Genomic DNA, 7,133 nt, shown 5'->3' with positions numbered 1-7,133 from the left:
ATTATTCTTCAAAAAGGAAAAAGCAAAGCATATTGAATTTATATATATCCTATTGTATTATACATGTTTCTATATCAGACAAGTAGGAGGCATTATTTTTCATTTGTTTGTACCAAATACAAATTTGATGGAGAAGTGCTGAGTCTTATTGTATTGATCGCTGCTACACCTATCAAAGAATTGAAACAGAGTGAAGAGACAGTGGCATATATTCATTCTATTGATGTTGTATGCTATCAATAATCTGCGCCTCAAAAAATCCTCAAATCACATTTGTTAACTGTTTCATCTGTTTATTAAATTGTTCAGAATTCACAAAGAACACCAGTAGCCTTTTTGTATCTTGATATAAACCTATATTTTAATCACTGAACTGTATTCAGACTAGAGAGACCATGAACAAATGATAAATAATAAAAATTCACCTTGTTAAATAATACACAGCTGACAGAAAAAAAAATGGCTGTAGTTTATTCAGCTTATCCAGTCATTCTCAGAAATAAGATAAAAATATAGATAACCTCTAAAGAAATACCTTGCAGTTATCAACGTTATTTTCATGACCAGATGTTGTCTTAAAATACTGTTTTTTATATTATGACTAAATGTAGTGGCTACATAATTGAGGCCTTTGAGAAATACCATTGTGGTCTGTGTAAAACATTGCCAAATGATCAAGGGCTTGGGAATGTTTTGCTTACTTTACCCTTATAGAATTTATAATGCACACTTTAGTTCCCTTATTTCCCCTAGTTCAGACTCTCATCACATTTTGGAATGGTTACTGAAAAGATTTAGAACAAGCTGCCCACCACACTTTAAGACATCGATACAGACTGTGGCTCCTTGGAATACTATGTGTTCTTTATCTTCTCTTTGGTTCTCTGTATTGACTGTACACTAATTTACACTAAATAAAACTCCCTGATTCTGTTTTGGGTTTCCACTAACACTTTCTCAGCTCATTTTTGTGTGTGTGTGGTAAGAGAAAAAAAGTCATCTGTTGACCATACTTAAAATGATTTTCACTGTCTTTTTATGAGGTTTTTTTCCTTTACCATCAGTATCATTAACATTGTGATATTTTTAACTAGTTCTTTGTGGATGACAACGTTGTGTGGTTCTCAAATTCAGTGAAACAGTCTCTGACCTCTAAGAATTTACCTCTTAAAAAAATCAATGTAAGTGACGAGCACGCAGGAGTCAGCTAAGACGTGCCCGCCGTTGCTCCTTCCTCTTTCCCGACTCCATCTTCGCAGCAGCAGTAGCTGTGACCGCGCTCAGTCGCCGACATGCAGCTCTTTGTCCGCGCCCAGGAGCTCCACACCCTCGAGGTGACCAGCCAGGAGACGGTCGCCCAGATCAAGGCTCAGGTAGCCTCGCTGGAGGGCATCGCCCTGGAAGACCAAGTCGTGCTTCTGGCAGGCACTCCCCTTGAGGATGAGGCAACCCTAGGCCAGTGCGGGGTAGAGGCCTTGACCACTCTGGAAGTAGCCGGCCGCATGCTAGGAGGTAAAGTCCATGCTTCTCTGGCCTGTACTGGGAAAGTGAGAGGTCAGACTCCCAAAGTAGCCAAACAGGAGAAGAAGAAGAAGAATACTGGGCGGGCCAAGCGGCGGATGCAATACAATCGGCGCTTTGTCAATGTCGTGCCCACCTCTGGCAAGAATAAGGGCCCCATGCCAACTCTTAAGTTTTTGTAACCTTGGCTTCTCTAATAAAGCCATTCCATCCGGTCAAAAAAAAAAATCAGTGTACATAAAGACTTACACCATTGGAATTCACTGAGGAGAAGGTGCAAGGGAAAATCGTATAATACGGACTTTTTAACTATAAAGCGTGCTCTTCTATTTAGCCAGGAGCTATTTCACTGCACTTGGTCATGGACAATTGTGTACAAGGCCATGGCTCTGTCCAACCTGAAGTTGCAGAATCATCTGGTCATATGGGAGAAGGGAAGGAGATTTGCCTGCTAGGTAGTGTTGACCCTCTATTTCATGAGCCAGGTTTTCACTTACAACATTCAGGGATGATAAGAATCAGCTTGCATATAAGAAAATTAGGAGGTGGAGCACTTTTACGGGGACATTTGTTAATATTGTAAGGCCAAAACTATATCCGAGAAAAGGGTATAATGAAGTTTTGTAAAATTTAGTTTTTATTTGTAAAGCCTTGCAACTAGAATATGGATGCTGAGCCTAGTGTCAAATGATCACTTCATAACCAGATCATGTCATCCCCGCAGTTTGAAATTCTCCCATAACTCCGTATTTCACGTAGCCTAAAAGACAAAGTTCATATAAGCCTGTTCTCACATTGACCCTTTCTATCATTATTATTTCCTCAATGGTCCTCCTGTCAGTCACCTGGCCCAGGCTGCATTTGCTGTGTCACTCTCCCAGAATTACACCAGGCTTACTCCCATCTCAGAGCCTTGCACAGACTGAGAGAAACATTGCCCAAGTCCTTGCTTTGATGAACTATACTCTGCTCTGTTATTTCCCCATAGCATATCTTTTAAACAATGTAAGCTATATATATTTTTATACGCAATATAATTAATGTAATTGCATGCTTATATTAAATGCACACCCTATGATATCTTGGATCTCTCAGTGGTGAGTTGGTAGATACATAAATAGCCAGACCTCTGGTTGGGGGAGGCCTGATTTGTAACATAAGCCAGCTTCCATGGTGTAAATGTTCCCGTTTCAAGCTACCAAGTTTTAATGACCAGTTTGCAAAATTATTCAAAGTGTAAAAATTAGCTCCTACAAACTATATAGTATACGTTAGCTTCAGTATACTACTGGGCATTTGTCTGTTTTGTTTTTGAGTGTATCCATAGTACAAAGAATGGTACTCACTGCTTAATATTTGATAATGATTGAATGATTGAGTGGATCTAGGAAATGATCTAAAAGTGGTCAGTCCAAAGCATAAATCTCACAATGGTAGTTCTCTACTTAAAATCCTTTCAAATATAAGAAGATGATATTCTTAGCAGATTGTAGAGAGCCTATCAAGATTCAGGCACTGTTGGATTCTGTGGTCTCTCTCAGCACCATTTTTGCACTACATTTTATGATATTACTAAAGAGAAAACTAGCATCATTCCTTGTCCAACCCACCTATTTCCATTCCTTTGCAACTTGGCAAGTGCTTCTTCCAAAGCCTGAAAGACCTCTTTCATAACATGTGTCTGATAAACAACTAAAATTCTTACAAAATTTACATAACTTAGGACAAAGTCAGTTACTCCCTCATTACTGCATTTGCTCTTTATACCTCCTTCTTCCTACAATTCTCATCATTCCCTTGTTCACCTATACACTGATTTTTTGTTTTGGACACAGTTTTAGTTTTCATTTTTTCCTTCAAAAATATTTAAATTCTAAAAGTAATATATATGGTCCTTTTAAAAAGTATAAAAAAAAGATAAATGTAAATAATAAAAGCTGAAGTTTCCTTTAATTCCTGTTTATATTTTCATCCTGGTATCTGGATTATATCTCCAACATGCAAGAAATCATGTTCCATTGTAACTCTTTAAATATGCGTGTGTATGTAATACATATATGTTACTAGACCATGAGCATTTTGAAAAGAGGTTTTGTCTTTCCTGTTTTCCCAGCCCTGAACACAATCCCTGGCACATGGAAAGTCAAATTAAATGCTTGGTAATAAGGCTAGAGCAGCCATGCTTGTTAAGACCCATGCCACAGAGGAGATTCTGACTGTTGATGTGTGGAGGTTATTTGGGAACTTCTGTGGTATGACTTACAGTGGCCTGTCTTCATTTTAACCAGACCATAAAAGATACAGATATAATATAATAATACATACTTTTAACTGTCTTCTGGGCTCTCATTAGAGGGTATCTTGCTCAGGTATAGGTTTTAAGGTTGCTGATAAAGTGGGTAAAGAAACTGGATGTGAAGTCTACAATGCATTGAAAGTATGTGATCTTTTACTTGATAAAATATTTATGGAATGAGCCTCCCTGGTGGCGCAAAGGGTTAAATCTCAGCACTATGAAGCTATTTGCAACCACTGCAAATGAGTTCGATCCCCGGCCAGGGAACTAACCAACATGGCACAGCAGACCTCTCTTGTCTTGTCTACTGTTCCCTTCAACAATGTATTTCAGTAGATCCACCTGTTCTGTTCCCCACTCTGTCTCTGATGAATCCTCTCAGCCCCCCCCCCACCTCTGGCCTATACCTCAGCTCTTGTATGCATAAATTAAAAAAGAATCCAAATAGTTAAAAAAAAGTTTATGGAAGATTGCTAGATAAAGGTACCTCATTATACAGAAACTGTGTATCACAATTACTGGATGCATGATATGTAAATAAATGCTGAAATATATGTAATTTAAAGATCTAATATGCAGGATTTAATGTATGTGAAGAAGAATGGGATTTAGACTTGGAACAGAATAACTGGGTTGGAATCAGAGTTGTAATCCTTAGTAGTCATAGGAGCTTAGACTAGTCTTTTATTTATTTCTCTGAGTTATAAATTCTTAGCACTGGAAAGGCAATAATAAAGTGTTACTGCAAGTATTATTCCCTTTAAGTTTTTTTAACAGTCATAAATTACAAATAAGTATTGCCTTAAATACTTTATAAACTCATTTAATCCTGTTACCAAAACTTTGAGGACTGTACAGGTACCATAAGAGACACTTTACAGATGAGGAAACTGAAACACAGTGTAACTTACCCAGCTCCACACTGAGCATAAGCCATGGAGCAGCTGACTAGCTCATTTCTGGACCACCCGGAGATCATATTTTTGAAAACATTTTATAAAATATAAAAAAGCTTTATAGGGGCCTGCCCTGGTGGCACAGGTGGTTGAGCGCAGCGCTGTAAAGCTGTCCGCAACCTCTGCAGCGTGGGTTCGATCCTGGCCAGCTGGCAAGAATCCCACATGGCACAGCAGACCTCTCCTGTCTTGCCTGCTGCTCCCCTCAGTAGTGTATTTCAGTCAGTCTGCCTGTTTTTTCCCTGCTCTATCTCTGGTGAATCCTCTCACCCTCCCCCACATCTGTCCTGTACCCCATTCTTGTATGCATGGATAAATAAATCTTTAAAAAAATAAAAAAGCTTTATAAATGAAAAGTATAATTATTACAAATTAATTGTTTAATGCCCATGTTTAGTTTCTTAAGTTGCCTTTTTTCCCCTGCTAATAAGCTGTAGGGCCAAACATGAAAATAACCCTAGCTACTGTGATTTAATATTTTGTGACAATATTGTTGTTATTACAAATAATAAAATGTTATGTGAAAAGCAGAATTTATTTTTGCCCAGAAGTAAAGGGCAGAGGGTAAGTAGGGGTCAGTGTGGAGAAAAGTCCAAGCTGATTCATAAACCTTTAATAATATTAGGCGCTCAAGCTCTTGGACCAAGTCTGGGTTTGGGAATTATTTGATAGTTACTAGAGCTGCTCACTCCAAATTCTATTTGTATGTAAACTAAAATCAACAGTCACACTGCAAATTTGGCCTGTGTCACACTTATTGTCTCTGCTTTCCTGACCATCTTATATTTTGAATTTAAAGGTCTTGGAGAATTAAAGAAGTTTTGCTTATATTTGTGACCTGCAAATAGTCTTATTCAATGATTTAATATATTCTGATGAGAGGACCTTATCCAATAGATAGCAATCAGGCAAGCTAATAGATATGCATTTCAGAAAGTTCTTGTGAGAATGTCCAAGTAAATAGTAAGAGTAGTTCAATATGGACAAATGCAAGGTAAAGCATTGAGAATAAAACAATCAAAATTTAGATTTATAAGATTCTGGGATAATAATGTTGTCCAAGAGTTTTTAAGGTTCTGTTAAAAATTAAATTTACTGTGGTTAAAAACTCCAGTAGAACATTGGCTATAATAGAGGATGGCATTGGGAAAAAATCCAGTTGTATATGAACCCGGCACTTATCATCTAATGTTCCATTTGAAACAGTTGACCCTATACCTCAAATCTGAAGAGTCACAGGGAAGAGTAGCAGAGATCCTAAAGGAAGTGAGTGAGTTGCTAAGGCTCTGTTTTTGGAAACCACTTAGAGCAGATTATTGTTCGTTAACCATTGGAAACACAGAGGCTAAGATCTGCCTGGAATCTACAAACCATTTAAGGATAAGGGAAGCATACCACCCCTTGAAGCATCATAGAAACAAATTTGAAAAAGGTGAAAGGAAGTATAAACACATAGGTTGGGAGGAAATTTAAAACATTTGTTTTCTTGGTACTAAACATTCAAATAAATTCAAAATAGATTTAGGATTAACCTTTAAATGAGAAGCTTAAATTGGGTTGCCACATGAAAATAAAAAAATAGAGAAGATATATTTTTAAATTTTGAAGAAAGCAGAGATAGCCTTCAACATGATGTTGCTCAGTTTCTCTAGAAAAAACCAACAAACCTTGGTTTAGCTCAGTGAGTACAGACTGGAGTGCCTTCATTTTATCAAGTTGTAAAATTATTTTTATCCTGCTATTTTGGAGCATATGGCCTTTTATTAGAGACCTCAGAATTATTCTGCATCATAATTGGTTTGAACTAGATTTTAATGTTAGTAAGTGTGGATGGGACCAGTGGACTATGGTAGAGGACTGTGGGAGCCCAATGGGGGGTTTCTTATAGTAGCATATATCTAAAGGGTGTGATCCTATACCTCAGAATCATATACAGTGTTGTAAACCAAAATCATCTCAATAAAAATATATATAAAGAAACTTAAAAAATTTAAAAAGAAAAATAGACCATGATTTTGAAAACAAAAATCTTGAAAGCTGATACTCTGCAATATTAGAAATGTTCCTAAAATTTGAGGTGAGGCAAATTTGATGACCAGAAGTTAAAGTAGATAGTATTTGATTGAGAAAAATAATTTATTAAAATAATTTATTAAAGAGAGAATACAATGGCTTTGATGTCATATTTTTTGATGTCATTTTTTTAATTTACTTTGATATATGACGTACTAATTTTAGGTGTACATTGCAATGATACATGCATTGCTGAATGATTATCACAATAAGTTTAGTTAACATCTACCACCTCACATAGTTATAAATTTTTGAAATATACTCACTTAGTAACTTTTAAATATACA

At 36.7% G+C, this 7,133-nt stretch overlaps 1 pseudogene across 1 annotated transcript; it reads left to right on the top strand.

The window, feature by feature from the left end:
- Positions 1 to 1,292: 1,292 nt before the first annotated feature.
- Positions 1,293 to 1,693, top strand: LOC311176230 (ubiquitin-like protein FUBI; annotated as a pseudogene). Its single transcript has one exon. The product of its transcript is annotated as a ubiquitin-like protein FUBI (transcript).
- The last annotated feature ends 5,440 nt before the right edge of the window (positions 1,694 to 7,133 follow it).

Source organism: Talpa europaea (assembly GCF_964194135.1).
Source record: "Talpa europaea genome assembly, chromosome: 1".
Classification (NCBI taxonomy): Eukaryota; Metazoa; Chordata; class Mammalia; order Eulipotyphla; family Talpidae; genus Talpa; species Talpa europaea.
Note: the sequence above shows the minus strand (reverse complement) of the source record. Positions and strands in the feature narration are given on the sequence as shown.